At 36.4% G+C, this 27,664-nt stretch overlaps 1 protein-coding gene across 1 annotated transcript in view; it reads left to right on the plus strand.

The window, feature by feature from the left end:
- LOC132419245 (carbonic anhydrase 5B, mitochondrial-like) overlaps positions 1–27,664 on the plus strand; it is a 203,089-nt gene that overhangs the window by 28,762 nt on the left and 146,663 nt on the right. The gene's annotated exons all lie outside the window — the stretch shown is intronic.

A 27,664-nucleotide genomic window follows, 5' to 3' on the forward strand; every position in this document is an offset into this window, starting at 1 on the left:
TAAATACCTGTTAATTGATGAATGGATGAAGAAAATGTGCTATATAAATACAATGAAATATTATTCAGCCTTAAAAGGGAAGGAAATCCTGCCAATTGTGATAACATGGATGAAGCTGGAGGATACTATGCCAACTTAAATAAGCCAAACAGAGAAAGACACATGTTGCCTTATATATTTTGTATGTGGGATCTAAAATAAAGAAAGACAGTTGAACTCATAGAGACAAAGAATAGAGAGGTGGTTGCTAGAGGTGAAAGGTGGAGGAAAGGGAGAGAGGATGGTAAAGATTACAAATTTTTAGTTATAAGGTGAATAAGATATGAGGATCTAATATATAACATAGTGAGTATATTTGATAATACTGTTTTGTATAATTAAAATTTGCTAACAGAATAGAACTAAGTGTTTTCACCAAAAAAAAGAAAAAAAAAGTTAGTATGTGAAATGTTAAACTCATGTGAGAATTCCTTCATGGTGTACATGTGTACCAAATCGCATCAGGGTACATTTAAAATATATTACAGTTGTGGCTGAAGACTGTCTCCTGCCTATCAGCAAACAAAGAGTGTTGTGGCCAACAAGCCATCAATCACTGCAGCCACCCCCTGCTGTGCACCCTGAGGGGACTCAGGATGGAGAAAAGCAGGATAATGGCCCTAAAGAGCTAACGTGTATATCAAAGAAATGATTTCTATGAGCCCAGATCCTTGCATCTTCCCATACATAGAAAGGCATTGACTTCATTAATTTGAGATGTCCGGTTTTCTTTGAAATCTTTTGAGGTTTTGACTACTTAGTTTTTTGTTGCAAAAGCTGCTGTGTATCCTGGTTCCTTCCTTAGCTCCAGTCTCTCAGAGCTGAGAGTCTGTCTTTTGGGCTTATGTACTCAGAAATTCCACTGAATAAAACATAATTTTCAACCTGTAGCTTGTGCATTTTTTTTTCAGCCAACACAAATCTATTATCAGTTAATGTTCTATAAAGGTGGGGTGGAGGGATGGTGACTGTGATGACAAAATAAATCCAGTAAGTGGTGGGGTTTTTTAATCGTTTTTCCTTTCAACTTTAAACGTTTCACTTCATTCTCTTTTTTGCCTGAATAGGTAAGAGGATCTTTCTTCCTCTAGCTTCTTTCTAACTTTTTTCTTTATCTTTATTTTTCTGCAGTTTAAATATAATATGCCAGGTGTAGATTTTTTACTGACTTGGAGAACTTGGTATCTGTCAATAATTTTAAAAATGTTTAACCAATATTACTTTAAAATTTTCTTCTTCTCCTTTTTCTCTTTTTTTCCTTTTTGGTATTCACATGATGTATATGGTATATCTTTTAAAATAGTTTTATTGTTTTGTATATTCTCTTATGTTTTCATAGTTTTTTCTTAGTATTTCTGTCTGAAAAGTTTGTGTTGCCATATCCTCCAGTCCCTGTTTTTTTCTTAGCTGTGCCCTGTCTACTGATGAGACATCAATGATATTTTAAATTTTTGTTACAATGCTTTTGATTTTTAACATTTCTTTTGACTCCTCTTAGAGTTTCTCTCTTCCAGCTTACACTCATAGAGATGGAGTAAAGTGACAAAGCAGGTGATTAAACAGTTAATCCCACTAAGGAATTATAAGTAGAGAAAAAATTATGGGAGACCCTCTAAGTTAGTGATCACTCAAGAAAGCAGGTTTGCTTGGCCACAAAACCATGCAACAGAAACATAAGACATGCCCCCAAACAATAAAACAATGGTGGAATGAGACCCATGTTCTGCCCAGTGAACTCAGTAAATTAATGATTTCTAAGACATGCTTCTCTGCATGTGCTAAAAACAAAAATATAGGGAAAAGGTGATCTTATCCTGAAACCTGAAATGATTTATTATACTTTAGTATATGTTACCACACTTCTGCTGATAGCAGAAGCACCATGACAGTCCCAGCTTGACCATGTAGGGGCACGAAAACTCCCCCACCTAATGTGGAGGAGAGACTGACGATGAAAATGTAATATCTACTCAAGAATGAGGAAGAAGGTGGTCTTCTCTCCCTCCGCACTTTTCCTTTGATTATAAAACTGTAGCCCACTAAGTTCTCAGGGCAGCACCTTCTCTCCTGCCTGCTTGTAAATCTCATAAGCATAATATACTAACTCTTTCTTGACCTGTCACTCTTCCTCTTGCTGAATTCTTTCTGCACTGTGACAAAAGAACCTATGCTCTATTAAGTCCCAAAACATGTTCTAAAGTTTCAACACTACCCATCTGTTTTTACATGTGTCTCCTTTCCTCATTTGAGCTCTTTAATTGCTAATGAAGTTGCATTAGATTCCCAACTGAATCTGATTCTGATGACTGGCTTGTCTTTTTAGACTACATTTTTTTTCTTTCTTTTAGCATGCCTTGTATTTTTTTGTTGAAAGTCAGACATGATGTATCTAGTAATATGAACTTAGGCTTTTAGTGTGGGGTTTCTGTTAACTTGGCTAGTTTCTGGGCTTGAAGTGCCACTGGCTTCAGTTTCTTATAGTTTTCTTTTTTTCCTTCATTGTTGTCATAAGGCTATCTTCAGAACATCATCTTAAGTATGGTATTTGTCTGGAATGTCTCTAAGTTGTGATCCACTTACTATCCTGAACCCCTCTTGCTGTAGTAATAAGACATTGGGGAGGGGAAGTTTTCTATAATCTTATGATTAAAGTTCAGTTTTTCTCAGTAGGCATGATATCCTGGGATGTCACCTTAAGAAGTGTTTCTTAGATCTTTTTTGTTTTTAACATGCTATTGTTTTTTCTCTCTTCAAGTAAAATCAGGAAGGGTATAGAGGCCTGTGTTGCCTAATTCCTTTCCCCCAGGGCTCTCAATTATCAGATAAGCTTCTGGTGGCTTGTCCTGAGGATAACCTTTGTTATAAAGTATAGAGCAATGCTCTGGTTTTCTTTTCTCTCCCTCTGCCTGAGCAGAGTTTTTTTGTTTGTTTCTTTCCCTGATCTTCAACATGAGAATCTGATTGGCCACCTGGAGACAAAACCTAAATACCAGGTCAGGTGAGTTTTTAAATTATCAGACTAGTCTACATTCAGCCTCCAGTGATTTGTAAACTACAGTTTAGGTGTTCCTACCACTTACTGGATTTAATGGCTCCTAGTGTGCTGTAATTCTTGAATTTACAAGTTTTAGGGGTGGTGATCTGCCCTGTGACCTCAATTATCTGTTTTTCCAAGAAAAATTATTGTTTTTAAGTTTGCTCAACATTTTAATTTTATTGAGTACAGGAGTGATTACTTCTCCAAACTCAGGAAGCATGACCAGTATGTAACTGGAAGCAGGAATGCTGAAATTTAAGTGTTACTAGTCCATGATAATCAGATATATTGATTACTGCCTACAGCCACTGACTCTTTCATAAGACCTTTTCAACTAAAATTGCATTCTACATCATAATATTTTGCTGAGTTATTGGTTAAATTAAATTAAATACAATTTTCAGATACTGAGATTTTGCTTTATGATTTGAACCAGACTTCATATCTACTGTATCAAATTCCAGTGATCTTTTAATTGACAAAATGAGCTTCTTGCTAATTCTGTGCATTACAGTTGTTTATTGTCAAGCAAATTTATTCTAAACTATACTTTAGAAACCTCGCTGTAATTTGAGAAATTGGCTCCTACAGCCTATTTCCAGGGCTAAGCCAGGATCCTAATTATCTCATTTTTGTATTATTTTATTAATTTTTGTATTACAGAGTTCATGCTTCTCCCTTGATCCTTTTTCATAAGGCTTCATAAGTCTTGAAATCCTACTCCACATAGCTGACAAGTCAATGATTTGCCCTGACAGCTGCTTGCTGGAGGCCTATTAAGTGTTGTGGGAATAAATATAAGTAATAATAAAGGTATCTGCAAATTTAGGGGTACAGATAAAATTGTGAAAATAGAGTTAACTGAAGGAATAGATCTTTTCCCACTTAATCCTCAAGCAGTCCCCTGGACAACATTGTTTTTTTCTAAAAAAGGAGTCATGAGTGGAATACAGTGAAGCTTAAAAGACAGCTTTTGGTCTTTTCAGGCTAATAATGCAGATATGGTTTTTTGTGGGGTTTTCTGTTTTTTGTTTTGTAGAAAACACAAGCTATAAAACATCTATAGAAGAATGTAAAAATCATCCATTATTCTACCATCAGAAATAATGGTGTAATTATTGTTCGGCAATTATTATTTCAGTGTAATTCTTTGCAACTTTTTTACATGTGTAATGCATTTAAAATATAACTGGATTTATATTATGCATACCACATTTTTATCCTTTATCTCCAGGCATCATTATTTTATAGGCTTTTTAGTGCACTAATCAATATTTTCAAAGGTTATTATAGTTTAATTGTTGCACAGTATTCCATTATATTAGTACTTTGTGACATGTTTGGCCATTCCCTTTGAATCACAGCAATATCTTTCTGAAAAAAAAAATGAGGAAGAAAAAGAAAGTAAAATAGAGCAAAAATTCTAGACTAGCTCATGCTACAGCCAAAGCTTTAATAACAACACCACAAAATACCATTACCAGCAAAATATTGGGTCAGCCTAAAATAAGGTATTATCACCAGATAGATGTTAATAAATACAGAAAGACAAAATCTTAAGTTACTCTTTTGCCACATTACCAATAAATATGACCATAAACGATTTTCTCTAGTTAAGTCAAAATAGAAAGAGAATGCCCCAGATGAATGTGTCCCCATGAGTTTTGGATATAAAAACCCAGTTGGTATCATACTATGATGATTCTAAAACATATTTAATTCCCTGCAATGAGAATACAGTTACATTTGAATTTATTCTATGTATGTAAAAAGATCATTACCATCAAAAAATGGTAATTTTTTTCACCAGTAACTCAAAAAACAGAGTAGGGAAGGTATGAAGTTCTTACAAAGCAAAATAACATTGTCAGGGATAGTTTATTATCTTATTGGGGCTTTAGTTGTGACAATGATATTGTTTCTCTTGGGTGATGGCTTCATTGGCAGATTTGGTAAGTGGAAGTAATTAAAAGTTATGAATCATCAGGAAGAAATACAATATTTCCTTTAAAAAAGAAGAGATTCCTAGTGATGTATTGATTTTAGATTTATAAGTGCTCCATTTAAATTTTGGTATATTATTGGGAAGATTTCATAAAACTAGGAATGCAAACAGAAATAAAGAAGTGTTAAGCTGAGATCTCCCCAAACATAAAAAACAAGCAAAACAAAGCAAAACAAAATAAAACGAAAAAACAAAAAACCCCACAAAACTTCATTGTTTCAGGCTTTTTAGACTACTCTATGGACAATCTTAAAAAACGCAGAATTTCAGTAATATTGACTCCCGCACTGTGGATCTAAAAAGAGGAGCTTTAGGTGCTGCTTCACTGCCCTGACATTATCTTAGTTTTCAAAGAAACTGGTGAGCAAGAACGCCATGAAATTTAAAGTTTAAGTTACTGATAGAAAATTTTAAGTTGCCACAAATACCACAGCAAAAATTTTACATAGTATAAAAAGATTTGCTCTGGTAAATGGGTGAGAAATATATATACATATGAAGTGTATTTATAACTGTGATAATATACCTCTGTTACATATACCTGTTTTTGCGATTACTGAGTTAAGAAAACAATGTTTCTATATCAGGAGTGGTAACCAAAAGACTTGCAAATTTCTTGCTTTGATGTTATCTGGCTTTAATCCTGTTAGAGTTTGAATAAACTCCAGGTATCTAGGTAAGCTCTTTTGTTGTTCATAACAAAGTACTGACCAATGGGTTTTTGTATATAGCCATATGCAGATGACGCTAACCATAGTGTTACTTTGGAAATCTGCAAATATCTAGGTAGATTTGATGATTTCTAGACACTTGGTATTTCAGTGAAGATCTGATTTTCAGATGTCTAAGAAGGTAAGTATGCTGTTCCAAACTCTTCTACTAATCATGTTTTTCTTTACAGATATTTAATGCAAGCATTATATTTTATACTAATAGGAGCCAGCATGTGTTTTAACATTTTCTTATTTAGAGGAAATGTGGATTAAACAACTGCCACTGACTAATGGTTGTACAGATGTGCTTGTTAAAAAATAGGTTATCTTTCAATTCAGTATTGACCATGGGATTTTTCTAGTTGTCCTGTAAAGAATGAGTCTGATTCTAACTAGGCATTAACCTTGGATTCTGCAAATACCAGCTAGAGTTCATAGTTCATATAATAATGTTACTTGGTCATGGGATATTGCCGGAGTCCAGGTAGATGAAACTGTGGGCCCTATCATGGTTGTTTCTAATCCCTGAGAGATAGCAGTGAGGAGCCCTGAAGAGAGATCTCAGTTCCCTGTCCTGGAATTGAATTGGGTAGCCTGAATGAAAACCAGGAATCCTCACCCGTCGGTCACCAGGGGCTAGAGGCTAGAAGAAAAGTTGCCCTAGCTCTTTCCCCTATTTTAAAGCAAGAATGTTTCAAGGAGGCAAAAACTGTGAAACAGGTACAATATTTATTATTAGAGACACAGCACAAGTGAGAGAGCACACAGAGAAGCAGTTTATTTATTTAAGACTGAAGCAAGGCAGAAACATACTCTAAGAGAGAAAGTGCATGGGCATCCTCTCTAATGAGGAAGAGCTGCAGTAAAGAGGTTATTTAAATCACTTATATAGGACAGTCCTCCTGGGTCTCTGTTTACATTTGGTCAATTATCTTGTTTCTTTTTTCACACCTGACTGTTCCAGAACCCTCCCCGACATGGGTGCACAATTTTTGCTAAGATGGATCCCACTGCAGAGGCCTGTGGGTGCATGCCCACTCTTATTATGGGGTGGCGTCCCCTCTCTTTTTGACCCCCCAAGGGGCCTTCCTGCACATGTGCAGACAGGGAAGTTTTCCTTGACCTCGGGAGTGGTCATCTTATCTCTTTACTTCAGCAGAGCTGAGCTTCTGCCACTAGCTTTGTCCTTGGAGTGTCTGGGTGAGAACCAAGCTTCAATTTTACTCCACTTGACAAAGAAACACCAGCTGTCCAGCCCAGGTGCCCATCTATCTCGTACCTCACCTCCATATGTTCTTGCAGGTTTTTGTCAAGCTGCTGGTAAATCTAATAATGGTAGCAAACATGGCTCTTTGCTGGTATTCACAGAAGAGATTGTGTGAGCTTTATTCACCCTCAGTATCTTCTAATTAGAGATTTCTAAGACATTGATGATGGTGTCCATGACATTTGTTCATGCCATGTTTAGTTTGTTTTGTTTTGTTTACAAATACTCAGATAAGAAATGCAGTGTCCCTTGCAATATTAGTAACCACAAGATTTTTATAATTTTTTAAGGCAAAAAGACTTAATTTTATTTATTTCTTTGTCAATATTCCTCTTTTGTGTAAAATTGGGTTTTTGACCTATATAATTTTCCTTCTGCCTGAAGAACTTTGTATGTGTGTATGTGTGTGTGTCTGTGAAGATTAAGAACAGTTAACATAAGCTCTATCCTCTTAACAAATATATAAGTGTACAGTACAGTTTTGTTAACTATAGGCACAAGGTTGTACAGTACATGTCTAGAACTTGTTTATCTTGCATAACAATGTTTTACCTCTTGAATAGCAACTCCTCATTTCCCCCCCTTCCACTAGCTCCTGGCAACCACTATTCTACTCTCTATTTATGTGAGTGAGATTTTGGGTATTTCATTATCAGTGAAGTCAGGCAATCTTTGTCCTTGTATGACTGGACACATAGCCTTATACCCTCCAGGCTCATCCATATTGTCACTCATCTCAGGATTTCCTTTCTTTTTAAGGCTAAATAATATTCTGTTGTGAGTATATACCACATTTTACTTATACTTTCACTTATCAATGAACAATCATGTTACTACATCTTGCCTATTGTGAATAAAGCTGAAATAAACATGAGGCACCAATATATCTTTGAGATCCTGATTTCAATTCTTTTGGATAAATATCAAAATTAGGCTTGCTGGATCATATGGTAATTGTAGTTAAAATTTCTTGGGACTCGACATACCATAGCAGCTGCACCATTTTGCATTCCCATAAAGTGTATACAGAGTTCAAATCCTCCACATCCTCACCAACACTTGTTACGTTTTATCTTTTTGTTAATAGCCATTCTAATAGGTGTCAGGTGGAATCTCATACTAGTTTCAATTTGCATTCTCTTGATGATTAGTAATGTTAAGTATCTTTTCCAAATACTTATCTTCCTTGGAGAAATGTCATTTCAAAACCCTTGTCCATTTAGAAAAAAATATTTTTCTATTAAGTTATAGTTTTCCTTCTAAATTTTGTAAATTAACCTCCTATCAAATATACAGTTTTCAAATATTTTCTTTAATTCCACAGGTTATATTTTCACTCTTGTTTTCCCACTGTACAAAATTTTAGTTTGATTTAGTCCCACTTATTTTTTTTAGAATTAATATTGTTAAAATGTCTATTCTAGACATTCAATCCATCGGCAAGTCCTACCAACTCTACCTTCAAAATACAGCCCAGGGGGACCTTGAGGATGGCAGAAGAGTAAGACGTGGAGATCACCTTCCTCCCCACAATACACCAGAAATACATCTACACGTGGAACAACTCCTACAGAACACCTACTGAAGGCTGGCAGAAGACCTCAGACCTCCCAAAAGGCAAGAAACCCCCCACGTACCTGGGTAGGGCAAAAGAAAAAAAAAAAAGAAAAAACAGAGACAAAAGAATAGGGACGTGCACCTGCACCAGTGGGAGGGAGCTGTGAAGGAGGAAAAGTTTCCACACACTAGTAAGCCACTTCGCGGGCGGAGACTGCGGGAGGCGGAGGGGGGAGCTTCGAAGCCGCGGAGGAGTGCACAGCAACGGGTGCGGAGGGCAAAGCGGGGAGATTCCCGCACAGAGGATCGGTGCCAACCGTCACTCACCAGCCCGGGCTGGCGGGGCTGCGCGCTGAGGCTCGGGTTTCGGTTTCGGTAGGAGCGCAGGGAGAGGACTGGTGTTGGCGGCATGAACATAGCCTGAAGGGGTTAGTGCACCACGGCTAGCCGGGAGGGAGTCCGGGGAAAAGTCTGCACCTGACGAAGAGGCAAGAGACTTTTTCTTTCCTCTTTGTTTCCTGGTGCGCGAGGAGAGGGGTTTAAGAGCGCTGCTTAAAGGAACTCCAGAGACAGGCGCGAGCCACGGCTAAAAGCGCGAACCCCAGAGACGCGCGCGAGCCGCGACTAAAAGCACGGCCCCCAGGGACGGGCGGGAGACGCTAAGGCTGCTGCTGCCGCCACCAAGGGGCCTGTGTGCGAGCACAGGTCATTATCCACACCCCTCTTCCGCGGAGCCTGTGCAGCCCGCCACTGCCTGGTTCCCGGGATCCAGGGACAAATTCCCCGGGAGAACGCACGACGGGCCTCAGGTTGGTGCAACGTCACACCGGCCTCTGCCGCCGCAGGCCCGCCCCGCACTCCGTGCCCCTCCCTCCCCGCCTGCCTGAGTGCGCCAGAGCCCCCGAATCAGCGGCTCTTTTAACCCCATCCTGTCTGAGCAAAAAACAGACTCCCTCCAGCGACCTACACGCAGAGGCAGGGCCAAATCCAAAGCTGAGCCCCAGGAGCTGTGAGAACAAAGAAGAGAAAGGGAAATCTCTCCCAGCAGCCTCAGAAGCAGCGGATTAAAGCTCCACAATCAACTTGATGTACCCTGCATCCGTGGAATACATGAATAGACAACGAGTCATCCCAAATTGAAGAGGTGGGCTTCGAGAGCAAGATCTATGATTTTTTTCCGCTTTTCCTCTTTTTGTGAATGTGTATGTGTATGCTTCTGTGTGAGATCTTGTCTGTATAGTTTTGCTTCCACCATTTGTCCTAGGGTTCTCTCCGTCTATGGTTTTTTAAAAAAATTTTTTTCTTAATAATTAATTTTAATAACTATTATACTTTACCTTCTTTCTCTTTTCTTTCTTTCTTTCTTTCTTTCTTTCTTTCTTTCTTTCTTTCTTTCTTTCTTTCTTTCTTTCTTTCTTTCTTTCTTTCTTTCTTTCCCTCCTTTAGACAACGAATCATCCCAAATTGAGAGGTGGTCTCTGAGAGCAAGATTTATGATTTTTTCCCCTTTACCTCTTTTTGTGAGGGTGTATGTGTATGCTTCTGTGTAAGATTTTGTCTGTATAGCTTTGCTTCCAACATTTGTCCTAAGGTTCTATCCGTCCCTTTTTTTTTTTTCTAAATAAATGTTTTTATTATACTTTATTTTATTTTACTGTATCTTCTTTCTTTCTGTTTTTTTCCTTCTGTCCCTCCTTCCTTCCTTCCTCCCTCCCTCCTCCCTCCTTTCTTTCCTTGTTGCTTTCTTTCCTTCTTTGCTTCTTTCTTTCTTTCTTCCTTCCTTCCTTCCCTCCTTTCTTTCTTTCTTTCTTCATAATTCTACTGATTCTCTCTACTTTTTCTCCCTTTTACTCTGAGCCGTGTGGATGAAAGACTCGTGGTGCTCCAGCTAGGAGTCAGGGCTCTGCCTCTGAGGTAGGAGAGCCAACTTCAGGACACTGGTCAACAAGAGACCTCCCAGCTCCACATAATATCAAACAGCGAAAATCTCCCAGAGACCTCCATCTTAACACCAGCACCCAGCTTCACTCAACGACCAGCAAGCTACAGTGCTGGACAACCTATGCCAAACAACTAGCAAGACAGGAACACAACCCCACCCATTAGCAGAGAGGCTGCCTAAAATCATAATAAGGCCACAGACACCCCAACACACACCACCAGACGTGAACCTGCCCACTAGAGAGACAAGATCCAGCCTCATCCACCACAACACAGGCACTAGTCCCCTCCACCAGGAAGCCTACACAACCCACTGAACCAACCTGAGCAACTGGAGACAGACATCAAAAACAGCAGGAACTATGAACCTGCAGCCTGCAAAAAGGAGACCTCAAACACAGTAAGATAAGCAAAATGAGAAGACAGAAAAACACACAGCAGATAAAGGAGCAAGGTAAAAATGCACCAGACCTAACAAATGAAGAGGAAATAGGCAGTGTACCTGAAAAAGAATTCAGAATAATGATAGTAAGGATGATCCAAAATCTTGGAAATAGAATGGACAAAATGCAAGAAACAGTTAACAAGGACCTAGAAGAAATAAAGATGAAACAAGCAACGATGAACAACATAATAAATGAAATTAAAAGTACTTTAGATGGGATCAATAGCAGAATAACTGAGGCAGAAGAACGGATAAGTGACCTGGAAGATAAAATAGTGGAAATAACCACTGCAGAGCAGAATAAAGAAAAAAGAATGAAAAGAACTGAGGACAGTCTCAGAGACATCTGGGACAATATTAAACACACCAACATTTGAATTATAGGGGTTCCAGAAGAAGAAGAGAAGAAGAAATGGACTGTGAATATATTTGAAGAGATTATAGTTGAAAACTTCCCTAATATGGGAAAGGAAATAGTTAATCACATCCAGGAAGCACAGAGTCCCATCCAGGATAAACCCATACGCCAAGACACATATTAATCAAACTGTCAAAATTTAAATACAAAGAAAGCGTATTAAAAGCAGCAAGGGAAAAACAACAAATAACACACAAGGGAATCCCCATAAGGTTAACAGTCTGATTTCTCAGCAGAAACCCTACAAGCCAGAAGGGAGTGGCAGGACATACTGAAAGTGATGAAGGAGAAAAACCTGCAACCAAGACTACTCTACCCAGCAAGGATCTCATTCAGATTTGATGGAGAAATAAAAACCTTTACAGACAAGCAAAAGCTGAGAGAGTTCAGCACCACCAAACCAGCTTTACAACAAATGCTAAAGAAACTTCTCCAGACAAGAAACACAAGAGAAGGAAAAGACCTATAATAACGAACCCAAAACAATTTAGAAAATGGGAATAGGAACATACATATCGATAATTACCTTAAATGTAAATGGACTAAATGCTCCCACCAAAAGACACAGATTGGCTGAATGGATACAAAAACAAGACCCTTATATATGCTGTCTACATGAGACCCACTTCAGACCTAGAGACACATACAGACTGAAAGTAAGGGTATGGCAAAAGATAATCCATGCAAATGGAAACCAAAACAAAGCTGGAGTAGCAATTCTCATATCACACAAAATAGACTTTAAAATAAGGACTATTAGAAGAGACAAAGAAAGACATTACATAATGATCAAGGGATTGATACAAGAAGAAGATATAACAATTATAAATATTTATGCACCCAACATAGGAGCACATCAATACATAAGGCAAATACTAACAGTCATAATAGGGGAAATTGACAGTAATGCATTCATAGTAGGGGACTTTAACACCCCACTTTCACCAATGGACAGATCATCCAAAATGAAAATAAATAAGGAAACACAAGCTTTAAATGATACATTAAACAAGATGGGCTTAATTGATATTTATAGGACATCCATCCAAAGCAACAGAATACACATTTTTCTCAAGTGCTCATGGAACATTCTCCAGGATAGATCATATCTTGGGTCACAAATCAAGCCTCGGTAAATTTAAGATAATTGAAATTGTATCAAGTATCTTTTCCACCCACAACGCCATGAGACAAGATATCAATTACAGGAAAAATCTGTAAAAAATACAAAAACATGGAGGCTAAACAATACACTACTTAATAATGAAGTGATCACTGAAGAAATCAAAGAGGAAATAAAAAAATACCTAGAAACAAATGACAATGGAGACACAATGACCCAAAACCTATGGGATGCAGCAAAAGCAGTTCTAAGGGGGAAGTTTATAGCAATACAAGCCCACCTTAAGAAGCAGGAAACATCTCGAATAAACAGCCTAACCTTGCAACTCAAGCAATTAGAGAAAGAAGAACAAAAAAACCCCAAAGCTAGCAGAAGGAAAGAAATCATAAAAATCAGGTCAGAAATAAATGAAAAAGAAATGAAGGAAACAATAGCAAAGATCAATAAAACTAAAAGGTGGTTCTTTGACAAAATAAACAAAATAGATAAACCATTACCCAGACTCATCAAGAAAAAAAGGGAGAAGACTCAAATCAATAGAATTAGAAATGAAAAAGAAGTAACAACGGACACTGCAGAAATAAAAATGATCATGAGAGATTACTACAAGCAATTCTATGCCAATAAAATGGACAATCTGAAAGAAATGGACAAATTCTTAGAAATGCACAACCTGCCAGACTGAATGAGGAAGAAATAGAAAATATGAACAGACCAATCAAAAGCACTGAAATTGAAACTGTGATTAAAAATCTTCCAACAAACAAAAGCCCAGGACCAGATGGCTTCACAGGCGAATTCTGTGAAACATTTAGAGAAGAGTTAACACCTATCCTTCTCAAACTCTTCCAAAATATAGCACATGCAGGAACACTGCCAAATTCCTTCTACAAGGCCACCATCACCTTGATACCAAAACCAGACAAGGATGTCACAAAGAAAGAAAACTACAGGCCAATATCACTGATGAACATAGATGCAAAAATCCTCAACAAAATACTAGCAAACAGAATCCAAGAGCACATTAAAAGGATCATACACCATGATCAAGTGGGGTTTGTTCCAGGAATGCAAGGATTCTTCAGTATATGCAAATCTATCAATGTGATAAACCATATTAACAAATTGAAGGAAAAAACCATATGATCACCTCAATAGATGCAGAGAAAGCTTTTGACAAAATTCAACACCCATTTATGATAAAAACCCTGCAGAAAGTAGGCATAGAGGGAACCTTCCTCAACATAATAAAGGCCATATATGACAAGCCCACAGCCAACATCATCCTCAATGGTGAAAAACTGAAAGCATTTCCACTAAGATCAGGCAAAAGACAAGGTTGCCCACTCTCACCACTCTTATTCAACATAGTTTTGGAAGTTTTAGCCACAGCAATCAGAGAAGAAAAGGAAATAAAAGGAATCCAAATCGGACAAGAAGAAGTAAAGCTGTCACTGTTTGCAGATGACATGGTACTATACATAGAGAATCCTAAAGATGCTACCAGAAAACTACTAGAGCTAATCAATGAATTTGGTAAAGTAGCAGGATACAAAATTAATGCACAGAAATCTCTGGCATTCCTATATACTAATGATGAAAAATCTGAAATTGAAATCAAGAAAACACTCCCATTTACCACTGCAACAAAAAGAATAAAATATCTAGGAATAAACCTACCTAAGGAGACAAAAGACCTGTATGCAGAAAATTATAAGACACTGATGAAAGAAATTAAAGATGATACAAAAGGAAGGAGAGATATACCATGTTCTTGGATTGGAAGAATCAACATTGTGAAAATGACTCTACTACCCAAAGCAATCTACAGATTCAATGCAATCCCTATCAAACTACCACTGGCATTTTTCACAGAACTAGAACAAAAAATTTCACAATTTGTATGGAAATACAAAACACCCCCAATAGCCAAAGCAATCTTGAGAACGAAGAGCGGAGCTGGAGGAATCAGGCTCCCTGACTTCAGACTATACTACAAAGCTACAGTAATCAAGAGACTATGGTACTGGCACAAAAACAGAAAGATAGATCAATGGAAAAGGATAGAAAGCCCAGAGGGAAACCCCCACAAATATGGACACCTTATCTTTGATAAAGGTGACAGGAATGTACAGTGGAGAAAGGACAGCCTCCTCAATAAGTGGTGCTGGGAAAACTGAACAGATACATGTAAAAGTATGAGACTAGATCAGTCCCTAACACCATACACAAAAATAAACTCAAAATGGATTAAAGACCTAAATGTAAGGTCAGAAACTATCAAACTCTTAGAGGAAAACATAGGCAGAATACTCTATGACATAAATCACAGCAAGATCCTTTTTGACCCACCTCCTAGAGTAATGGAAATAAAAACAAAAATAAACAAATGGAACCTAATGAAACTTCAAAGCTTTTGCACAGCAAAGGAAACCATAAAGAAGACCAAAAGGCAACCCTCAGAATGGGAGAAAATATTTGCAAATGAAGCAACTGATAAAGGATTAATCTCCAAAATTTACAAGCAGCTCATGCAGCTCAAACAAAAAATCAAACAACCCAATCCAAAAATGGGCAGAAGACCTAAATAGACAATTCTCCAAAGAAGATATACAGACTGCCAACAAACACATGAAAGAATGCTCAACATCATTAATCATTAGAGAAATGCAAATCAAAACTACAATGAGATATCATCTCACACCAGTCAGAATGGCCATCATCAAAAAATCTAGAAACAATAAATGCTGGAGAGGGTGTGGAGAAAAGGGAACACTCTTGCACTGCTGGTGGGAATGTGAATTGGTTCAGCCACTATGGAGAACAGTATGGAGGTTTCTTAAAAAACTGCAAATAGAACTATGACCCAGCAATCCCACTACTGGGCATATGACCCAGCAATCCCACTACTGGGCATATACCCTGAGAAAACCAAAATTCAAAAAGAGTCATGTACCAAAATGTTCATTGCAGCTCTATTTACAATAGCCCAGAGATGGAAACAACCTAAGTGCCCATCATCGGATGAATGGATAAAGAAGATGTGGCACATATATACAATGGAATATTACTCAGCTATAAAAAGAAACGAAATTGAGCTATTTGTAATGAGGTGGATAGACCTAGAGTCTGTCATACAGAGTGAAGTAAGTCAGAAAGAAAAAGACAAATACCGTATGCTAACACATATATATGGAATTTAAGAAGAAACAAAAATGTCATGAAGAACCTAGGGGTAAGACAGGAATGAAGAAATAGACCTACTGGAGAACAGACTGGAGGATATGGGGAGGGGGAAGGGTGAGCTGTGATAGGGCGAGAGAGAGTCATGGACATATAAACACTAACAAACGTAAGGTAGATAGCTAGTGGGAAGCAGCCGCATGGCACAGGGATATCGGCTCGGTGCTTTGTGACTGCCTGGAGGGGTGGGGTAGGGAGGGTGGAAGGGAGGGAGACGCAAGAGGGAAGAGATATGGGAACATATGTATATGTATAACTGATTCACTTTGTTATAAAGCAGAAACTAACACACCATTGTAAAGCAATTATACCACAATAAAGATGTTAAAAAAAAAATGTGTACTCTACATACAGTGATCTATAGATTCAAAGAAAGCTCTATTTAAAATCCTATTTTATGACTTTGTAATATTTCACTTTCTTAATTAAGAAGTATCTTTTGCCATCTTGTTTCTGTCCTTTCTTTTTGGAATCATGAAGATTAATTCTCACTGATCACAGATTGAATCTTTCTATATTCATTCTTCCACAAATAATAGATTAAAATTTTTAGTTAATTTCAGTCTATACTAATGAAGATTTACTCTTTATTTATGGGCATAATAAATTTGAGTTTGTAGATCAGTAATTTTCAGAAATATGTAGTCATAAATGAACTATATAAAATGATAAATTAAAGTGAACTTTTTTATTATTAGCATGTTATCAGGTAGTTCAGATGGTGTGACTGTGCTTTATGATCTTGAGAACTCCAGCAGACAACCTTATTACACATGTAAAGCAGTGTGTTTCATTGGCAGGTGTGTATTAAAAATGTAATTCATGAATTTATAAACATTTGAGTATTTTTTGCATCAAATGCAAAACAAGAAAAAACTTTTGTATTCTTTTTGTTCTCCACCTACATAGCACACCTCAGTAAATAATTTTAGTTTTTAGACTACTTAGCATAAGATTCATTTGAGTCTTTCCAGCTACATATAAACACAAATTAGATTTTTCAACTATCATTAATAGAACAAAAAGATTAACAGCTAGAAGCCATAAATGTACTAACAATCACCCACACACGCACACGCACACACACACACACACACACACACACACATCTTTCTTACCTCTCTATTTACTCAAAGCTACCTAACTTAACATACTTCTCTGTGTCTTGAATTTTTTGACTATTTACTGGCTTTCCAATCTTGTGAGAATTATTTTTAAGTTTGCGGCCATGGCTCACGGGCACAGCCATTCTGCGGCATGTGGGATCTTCCCGGACCAGGGCATGAACCTGTGTCCCCTGCATCAGCAGGCAGACTCTCAACCACTGCGCCACCAGGGAAGCCCTATTTTTAAGTTTTTAATAAAATGTTTTGTGATTTTGTTTTAAAAAAAGAAATCCTATTTTACAGGAATAGAATTTTACTATAATTTAAGTCAAAACAATCTTGAGAAAGAATAAAACTAGAGACATCAAATGTTTTGATTTTCAAACATATTACAAAGCTATAATAGTTAAAATAGTATAGTTCTCACATAAATACAGACATATAGAACAGTGGGACAGAATAGAGCCCAGAAATAAATCCACACATATACAGGTACCAAGAATACACAGTAGAAAAAGAAATATATTCAACATTATAAAACCTAGATGTCCACATCCAAGAAAAAAAAAAAAAGAAATTTGACCCTTATCTTACATCATACAGTAAAATCAATTCAAGATGGACGAAGGACCTAAATGAAAGACCTGAAACTGTAATACTTCTGGAAGAAAACATAGGGGAAAACATGACATTGGGTGTTGACAGTGATTTCTAAGATATGACACACCAAAAAACATGAAAAACAAAAGAAATTCTTCTTAATTCTTGTTTTAAAACAAGTTGTGTTGAACCCAGTGATGGACTTCAGAATCTGCAGGTATCCAGGTAAGGTATCATGCTGTTTGCAATCACCAGTTTTGCAGGTATTTTGTAAGAGATTATTTTTTTCCTCTAACTAGAAAAAACACTATTGACCTTAAGTTTGAACAGATTTTTCAGATTGTGTTCATGAAACTGTAGATAAAAGATAAAAGACATTAGAATAGTGTTGAGTTCAGATTTTAAAATGTGAGGCAGTAAATATGTGTATTACAATGATTTTTGCAGGTTCTGATGAAATTATGTTAATGAAGTTGATGATAGTGAGGGAAGAATCTCACAGTATTCATGTAAGTGTGTGAGGCTTAGCCACAGTACAGACCATATAATTTTTAGATAAAGGTAACTGATGATGATATTCCTTTGCCCTTTTCACTTCAGGTACTGAGGTAAGAAACCAAGCTACTCATTCCAATGGTGGTAACCATAAGACAACAGATTTTTTTGGGGGGGTGAAATTAGTCTTTAATTATGTTAACATTTGAGAGATTTGCAGGTTTCCAGGTGACTTCCCTAACTGTTTGTAACCACAATACTGACCAAGGATTTTTTGTAGATGGTCATCAAGTGATGATGCTTTCACTCTTGTGTTTGCTTGGAAATTTGGAAATATCCATGTAAAGTTGATGGTTCACATAACAGTGGTGGTACCCATGAGATTTTTCAGATGTCCAAGCAGAAGAATATATGTTAGTAATCATGCTTGCCACCACGTGTTTTTCCATATTTAATTTAAGAGATTATTATGAATCTAGAAAAAGTTATTTCTGGGATAAGCTGCTATTTAGTAAGGGAAGAGATGGGCCAAATCTACAGTACAGACTTAATTTTCATACATCTAGGAAAGTAATTATTATGTCCCAACCTTTTGTAGTACTGGTGTTTGTTGAAGGTATTCATAAGGAATAAAGTTTTCCCCATTAATATTACTATGATGAGACTATAAATATTTCTTATTTAGACAAACACATTCAATGGCACTAGAGACCTCATTTGTAGATATCCAAGTCGCTGATCATGATCTCCTGACCATGGAGTGACCATGAATTTCTCTAGTGACAAAGCAAGAGATGAGGGTCTCTCAAAATATGTTTTGTCCTTGGAGTTCTACAAGTTTCCGGTAAATTTTGATAGTTCCCTAAATGGCATTGGGAGTATGTAGGTTCCAGGTTTGTGACTAGTTTACCTCATATGTTTTTCAGATTCCATCAAGAGATTCCTATGAACTATATCATCATAATCAACATGAGACTTTAATTGTATCCAGGAAAGTGATGGTGTTTTCCTCAATCCCAGAACAGACCATCTAATTGTTAAATAACCAGCTATGTGGAGTTCTTTAAAAGGTATTCATTCAAAGGTAATTATGTCTGGTATCCCCCTGGCATATTTTAAATTTTCAGGAAGATTGTATGGGTTCTGAAGGAATGATAGTGGCCATGGGATACTGAAGTTTTCCAAACTGATGTATCTCTAACCATGGATGTCAAATAAGTTTTAAAATTTTCCATTTCCAATGTGATGATGATGGTAAAACTAACAATGTATGCCATTAGCAATTTTGCTTGTATTTAGAAAAGAGATGATGTGTATATTTATACATTACTATCTGCACCGTTTTCAATTATCTAGGTTAATACTGCTGGTATCAGAATTCTGCTATTTTTGTTTGTTTGCTTTTAATTTCTGACATTAAAGTAAGAATATTGCAGGACATAATAATGGCAATAATTATGAAGTTTTAATTATTCCTATTTTAGAGATGATATGCAGTGACTAAGAGATGTCTACTATCTTTTCTTACCTGAATGCATAAAAGAAACATAATACCATGCTTTAGGTGTTTAGGTAAGATTTTTTTTTTTTTTTTTGGTCACTACCAAAATCACATAGCATGCAATTAAGGGATTTCTCTTTAGAGGGAATGTATTTTTTTTGTTTGTTTCTTTGTTTGTTTTTTGGGGGGGAATGTATGTTTAATTCTAGTAGTGACTGATTGTTATGCAGGTAATCAAGTAGTAACTGTGTTATACTTCACATCAACATTGACATGAAAATTTTCTAGGTGCCCAGTCAGGATATAATTGTGTCCCTACTGAGGCAGTTGACCTTAGAATTCCACAAGTGTACAAATAGAGTTTAGGGATCACATAATGATGCTGTCTCTTGGTTGTTGTAGGATTTCAGGTAGAAGCTGAGCCCTTTACTACATTTGTTTGCATGTGGTCTTCAGATTCTAATCAAGACACAGTAGTGACTAAAATTTTTGACTAACAATTTTAGTCAACCTGGGACTTTTCTGGTATCTATCAATGTAAGAAATGATGTGTGTCTTAACCACAGTACTGACCTCTGATTTAGATATATTTAGATTAGTTATGCTGATGTTGCTGCCAATTGTTGATACTGTTTTTTTCCCAAGTAAGCCAGTAAGAAATGGTAGGGTCTCTATCTATACTACTTACTATGTGAGTGCTTTGTGCCCTAACTTTTTGTATAACCCTCTTAGAAATGAGGGATTTGCAGGCATGTAGATATTTTTCCATGAGGCTTCTTCTGCATCCGTGATAATAGGATTTTGTGATGAAGAGATGATGGTTTCAAGAATTATGGCATTATCCAAGAAACCACAAATATAGTGGTAGAGTTGATAGTTCTTCTAATGATAGTTGTGTTCATGACTTTTGCTTGTGTCCTGGTAGAAATATCAGTCTTTAACTATAGTTGTGACCAGAAAAGAAGTGTTTGGTCAAGAGATTATCGTCAAACTAACAAGACTAGTAACAGGAGAATGGCTGGTTTTCAGGTATTATGGTGATATGGGCCATTTCCTCAAAACAGGCTTTCTGTTTTTCAGATAACCAGGTAAATACAATGGTGCCTTGAATTCCCAGGTTACTCGTGTGTTTTACAGGTAGTCAGGTAGAAATTACTTATCTATTCCAATAGCAGTCAACAAGTATTTTAATAGTTTCTCATTTAAGGGAACATGAATCTAGCAGTGCTATTAATTATGTGTCTTGTACATGTCTTGGCAGTATCATATTGTCCATCAACTCATTATTGACTATAGGATTTCCTAGGTGTCTCATAAAGAATGAACTTGACTCTAATTAGGGGTTTTTTCCTTGAAATTATGCAAGAGCAAAGGTAGAGTTCAGGGTTCCTGTCTGTTTTCATGATAATGGACATGTGATAAGTCGAGTGTCCAGGTAGATGGAAATATGTGCATCACTGTTACTGCCCCCATATGTCTTGCAAGTCTATTTAAGAAATTACGGTGAATCACACATTGGGAGTGAATGTGGGACTTTGCTAGTGTGTAGATAAGTGATGATATACATTTTTTCATTGCCCAGATTATCTGATTGCAGATTTCTGATGAAATTGATGGTGGTAAACTTGAGACATGTTCATGTCACATTTTTGTGAAAGTATTCAGGTGTGAAATAATAGTGTTTTTATCAGTATTAGTGACCATAAGATGTTATGAATTCTTGTATCAAAAAGTGATGTTGGGGCTTCCCTGGTGGCGCAGTGGTTGAGAGTCCACCTGCCGATTCAGGGGACATGGGTTCGTGCCCCGGTCCGGGAAGATCCCACATGCCACAGAGCGGCTGGGCCCGTGAGCCATGGCCGCTGAGCCTGCGCATCGGAGAGGCCACAACAGTGAGAGGCCCGTGTACAGCAAAAAAAAAAAAAAAAGTGATGTTGACTAGGGGATTTGCAAGTATCCAGGTAAGTCCCCACATTGTACCATAGTACTGACCATTGAATATTTGCCAGAATTCTGCAAAGGATGATTTTGTCTCTAACTAAGGTTTTGACCTTTAAATTCTGCACATTTTTAGGTAGTACTCATGAGTCCATAACAATTATAGAAATCGTAGTGTATAATTGGGATCCAGCATAAAAATATGACACTCTAACCTGTTTGTTACTTTGTGTTTTGTAGGTTCCAGTCAATGAGGGTAATAAAATTCACAACAGCAGTGTAGAGAGAATCTAGACAAGTCATTCTGTGGGCCTTACATATAGCACAAACCACTTGATTTTCAATATTTAGGTAACTGACTATGGTGTCCCTGGCACTGTTATAGCCTTTTCCCACTGCATGTATTGATATAAGAAAACAAGTTACCCATTAGAATATCGGTAATCATGAGACATAAAAATATCTTGTATTGAGATAATTTGCCTTTAACCTTGTCAGAATTTTGATATAGGGAATGTTCTAACTTCATTCTTTTAAATGTAGCTGTCCAGTTTTCCCAACACCATGTATTGAAGAGACTGGTTTTTTTTCACTGTACATTCCTGCCTCCTTTGTTGTAGATTAATTGACCATAAGTGTGTGGATTTATTTCTGGGCTCTCTGTCCTGTTTCATTTATCTAAATTTCTGTTTTTGTGCCAGTACCATACTATTTTGATTACTGAAGCTTTGTAGTATAAGTCTGAAGTCAGGGAGCATGATTCCTCCACCTCTGTTCTTTTTTCTCAAAGTTGTTTTGGTTATTTGGGGCATTTTGAGTTTCCATAAAATTTTAGAATTATTTGTTCTAGTTCTGTGAAAAATGCTATCAGAAATAGATAGGTACTGCACTGAATCTGTAGATTGCCTTGGGTAGTATTCCACTCCTGGTATATATTTGAAAAAAAACAAAGACGTTAATTCAAAAAGATACATGAACCCCAATGTTCATAGCAACATTATTTACAATGGCTAAGATATGGAAGCAACCAAGTTGCATATCTTAAATTTGTTCAAAATAGCTAAGGAAAACTCAAATAAACAAAATCATGAAAACTAGATCTGTACAAAAATGAGAATGTCAACAAAGAGATGGAAAGCATAAAAAGGAACTGCTCAGAAATTCTGGAGCAGAAAAATACAATAACTGAATTAGCAAGTTCACTAGAGATATTCCACAGCACACTAGATAAAGTAGAAGTAATTAATGAACTCAAAGAGAGGATATTTGAAGTTACTGAGTCTGAGAAGAAAAAAGAATGACAAAAAGTGAACAGAGCCTATGGGACTCATGAGACGTCATCAAACAAACCAAAATATGCATTATGAGTCCCAGAGAAAAAAATCAGACATTTTATTTGAGGAAACAATGAAAAAAAGCTTACCAAATTTGATAAATGATATAAAATTTATTATACACACACACACACACACACACACACAATTCAAGAAGTTCAGCATTCTTCTAGTGGGATCATTCTAAAGAAAACCACACCAAGTCACATTATAATCATACTACCAAAAACAAAGACAAAGAATCTTTAAACCAGTAAGAGAAAAGCAGTTAGTCACATAAAAATCCTCAATAAGATTATCAGTGGATTGTTTAGGAGAGACCTTGAAGGAGAGATGGCAGTGGACTTTTATATTTAAAGTGTTAGAAGAAAGAAAAAATAATTGTCAACCAAGAATTCTATATCAGGCAAATATGTCATTCGAATGTGGAAGAAATGAAGATATTCCCAAATAAACAAAAGCTGACATAGTTCCATACTACTGAGATAGTAGAGAGAGTCCTTCAGGTTCAAATCAAAGTATGTTAGAAACTAATCAAAAGCCACACAAAAAAATTTGTCTACTGAAGATAAATGCATGGACAAATATAAAACTAGCCTTATTATAAGTCTGGCTTTTAACTCTACTTTTCATTCTTCTACTGGGTTAAAAAAGCCAAAAGCATAAAAATAGTTACAAATCTATGTTAATGAGTATACAGTATATGAAAAATGTAATTTGTAATAATATAAAATTGGGGTGGAATAATAAAGCAGTAGAGTTTTGCATGGGACTGAAGTTAATTGTTATCAGTTTAAAGTAAATTCTTTTAACTTTTGGATGTCTTACTAGGTTCCCATAGTAACCAAAAAGAAAATAGCTGTAGAATATAAAAGAACTAAAAATAAAATAAAAATATGTTACTATAAAAAAATCAACTAAACACAGTAGGGCAGAAGGTGGGGGGAGGGGAACTGAGAGACAAAAGAAGCTCTAAGACATTCAAAATTTAAAACAAAATAGCGCTAATTAGTGCCTTCCTCTCAATAATTTAAATTAATTCAATTACTTTAAATATAAATTGATTAAAATCCCAAGTCAAAAGACATAGATTGGGTGATTAGGGGGAAAAAAATCCCTAGCTTCCGCTGCATACTATCTACAAGAGATTCACTTTAGATCTAAGAACGTAAATAGGTTGAAAATGAAAATAGGAAAAAGATAGTCCAAACAAATCATAACCAAAAGAGAGCAGAAGTGGCTATAGTAGTATAAACAAAATAGGCTTTAACCCAAAAACTATTATAAGTGACAAAAAGGGCACTATATATCAATGAAAGGGTTAATTCATCAAAGAGATAAAATAATTATAAACATACATGTACCAAACTTCAGAACTTCTAAGTACGAGAAGCAAACATTGACACAATTAAAAGCAAAAAAAAAAAAGTTTGATAAGACTAATAGGACACTTCAATATTTAACTTTCAATAATGGGCAGAACAATCAGAAAGAATATCAGTAAGGGAAGAGGAGACATGAACAATAATATAAACTGATTGTTTCTAATGATACAGAATACTCCATTAAAGGATAGCAAAATAAACATTTTTTTCAAGTGCACTTGGAACATTATATTAGGCCATAAAATACCTATATGTTAGGAAATTTAAAAAGATTGAAATCATACTAAATATAATTCCAGATCACAAAAAAGGAAACTAAAAATAGTGAAAAAAATCTCAGAAATCCACAAATATGTGGAAAGTAAACACACCCTTAGACTACAAATGGGTTAAAGAAGCAAACAAATGAGGAGATTAGAGAATATCTCAAGACAAATATAAATGAAAACAAAACATACAAAGTTTATGGGATGGGGTGAAAATAGGACTAAGAGAGAAATTTAAGAGAGCTAAGAGCTGTAAACCCATTTAAAAAATAATAAGATATCAACTATTTCACTTTATATCTTAAGGGATTGAAAAAGAACAAATTAACTCAAAGCTAGCAGAAGCAAAATAATAAAGATTAGAGCAGAGATAAAAAAAAATTTAAAAAATAAAGTCAACAAAGACATGAGTTAATTAAAGAACTAACTCTTCAAAAAGTTCAACAAAATTAGAAAATATTTAGCTAAGAAAACAGAAATTCAAATTGCTATAATCAGAAATAGAATCAGAAATATTACAATCGATTTTACAGAAATAAAGAGACATAAGAGAAAACTATGAATATTTGTATGCCAAAAAATTGCATATCATATATGAAATAAACAAATTCCTAGACACACACAACCTAACAAGACTAAATCATGGAGAAATAGAAGATATGACTAGTACTCTAACTAATACTGTTATTGAAACAGTAATCAAAATATTCTTAACAAAATTTTGGAAAAGGTGATTTCACAGGTGAATTCTTATCAAACATTAACACCAATCATTATTGGAAATATTTTCAAACTTTTTCAAATAATTAAATTTGAGGGAACAATTCCTATCTGATTCTTTGAGGCCAGGATTATCCAGAGAGCAAAACCAGATAAAGGCACAGTAAGAAAAAGACAACTCATATCAACATCTCTTGTGATTTTTGAATCAAAACTCCTCCTAGCAACAAGTTAAAAGATTATACATCAAAATGTAGTGGGATTTATTCCTGGAATATAAGAATTGTTTAATAACAGAAAATTGGTATAATACACCACAGTAAAAGGATGAAGAAAAAACACAAAAGCAATTGACCAAAGTCATCAGCCTTTCATGATAAAATCAATCAATAAACCAGGAATAGAAGGAAACTACTTCAACATAATAAATGGCATGTATGAAAAGCCCACATCATATCTAACACTGAAATACTGAAAACTTTTCCTCTAAGAACAAGACAAGAATGCCCACTTCTATCCAATATACTATTGGAAGTTCTAGCCATATAAATTAGGCAAGAAAAGATATTAAAATGCATCCAAATTGGAAAGGAAGAAGTAAAATCACCTCTGTTTATAATTTTTATATACAGAAAATATAAATTCCCCCACCCAACCTATTAGAACAATTATACAATTCAGCAAAAATGCAGAATATAAAATTAACAAGTAAAAATCAGTTTCATTTAAAAATAGTGACAGTGCTCCCTCCCCACTAAGAAATCCATCATCGGGTTCTGGGACCTGCCTGCACTGTCCCCAGAGGGCACGGATAGCTCCCCCTACTAGGGAATCCACCCAGAGGAAGGGCTGAAATCACAGCTGAGCCCCAGTGGCTGTGTGAGGAAGAAGAGCTGAAACCTCTCCTCGTGGCTGTGTGAACTGCAGAGTTACACCTCCACTGACAGCTTCCTAAATTCAGGGCCAGCAAAACATTCAAACAGATAAAAAGTGCTATTGCAGCTGAGACAAGTCTGGCTTTAGCAGCTGTGGGTTCTGTGGGCACATACATGCAGGGGTTGGGCCAGGCCAGAGTCTGAACTGCCTCCATAGCTCCCACAGCAGGTCCAGGTGCATGATTACTGCAGTCCTGGGACCTGACATTAGTGGGTCTGTGCTGGTGGCCTAGTGAAAACAACATCTGAGAGTCACCAGGGCCAATTGCCATTATACCCACAGATAAGGCAGAACTGAGAGCAGTGCCAACAACAGTGTACTTTGTGAGCCCACACAATGGGCAAAAGGGGACATAATAGAGCACATTCACAGGTGAACATCTCCTGAGGAAAAAAAAACTTAATGGCTTCATCCTCAGTGGGAGTGCTCTGATCCCACAAACCTTGTGCTGCAGATCAGAAACACAGCTAAGAAACAGATCTGGGGTCTCTACTCCAACACCTAGGGAGCAGACCCCACTCCTGACAGGGCAGTGACAACCACAAAGAAAAGGGAAGCCCCCACTCAATATCCAGGGCAGGTTCTGTTTGCCACAACACCAGTCAAAGGCCCTATCAAGAGGATAATGGCACAAGCCTCTGGACCTGCCTCACTCACAAGGGGCAAATACCAGAAACAAGAAGAATGATAATCCTTCAGCCTGCAGAAAGGAGACCACAAACATAGTAAGTATGATGAAATGAGATGACAAAGAAATATATTGCAGATGAAGGAGCAAGGTAAAAACCTATAAGAACAACTAAATGAAGATGAGTTAAGAAACCTACCTGAAAAATATTTCAGAGTAATGATAGTAAAGATGATCCAAGATCTTGGAAAATGAATGGAGGCATGGATCAAGAAGATACAAGAAAAGTTCAACAAAAACCTACAAGAACTAAAGAATAAACAAACACAGATGAACAACACAATAACTGAAATGAAAAGTACACCAGAAGGAATCAATAACAAAATAACTGAGGCAAAGAATGGATAAGTAAACTGGAAGACAGAATGGTGGAAATCTCTGCCATGGAAAAAATAAAGAAAAAAGAATAAAAAGAAATGAGGACAGTCTCAGAGACCACTGGGTCAACATTAAACATGCCAACATTCAAATTACAGGAGTCCCAGGAGAAAAAGAAAAAGAGAAACATGAGAAAATATTTGAAGTGTTTATAGATGAAAAATTCTCTAAAATGGAAAGGGAAATAGGCACCCAAATCCAGGAAATGGAGAGAATCCCATACAGGAAAAACTGAAGAAGGAACACACTGAGACACATATTAATCGAACTAAAAAAATTAAATACAAAGAAAAAATATTAAAAGCAACAAGGGAAAAGCAATAAATAACAAACAAGGGAATCTGCATAGGGTTATTAGCTGATTTTTCAGCAGAAACTCTGCAAGCCAGAAGAGAATGGCATGATATATTTAAAGTGATGAGAGGGAAAAACCTACAATCAAGAATACTTTACACAACAAGGTTCTCATTCAGATTTGATGGAGAAATCAAAAGCATCACAGACAAGCTAAAGCTAAGAGAATTAACAT

Source organism: Delphinus delphis, chromosome Y (genome assembly GCF_949987515.2).
Source record: "Delphinus delphis chromosome Y, mDelDel1.2, whole genome shotgun sequence".
NCBI classification, from domain to species: domain Eukaryota; kingdom Metazoa; phylum Chordata; class Mammalia; order Artiodactyla; family Delphinidae; genus Delphinus; species Delphinus delphis.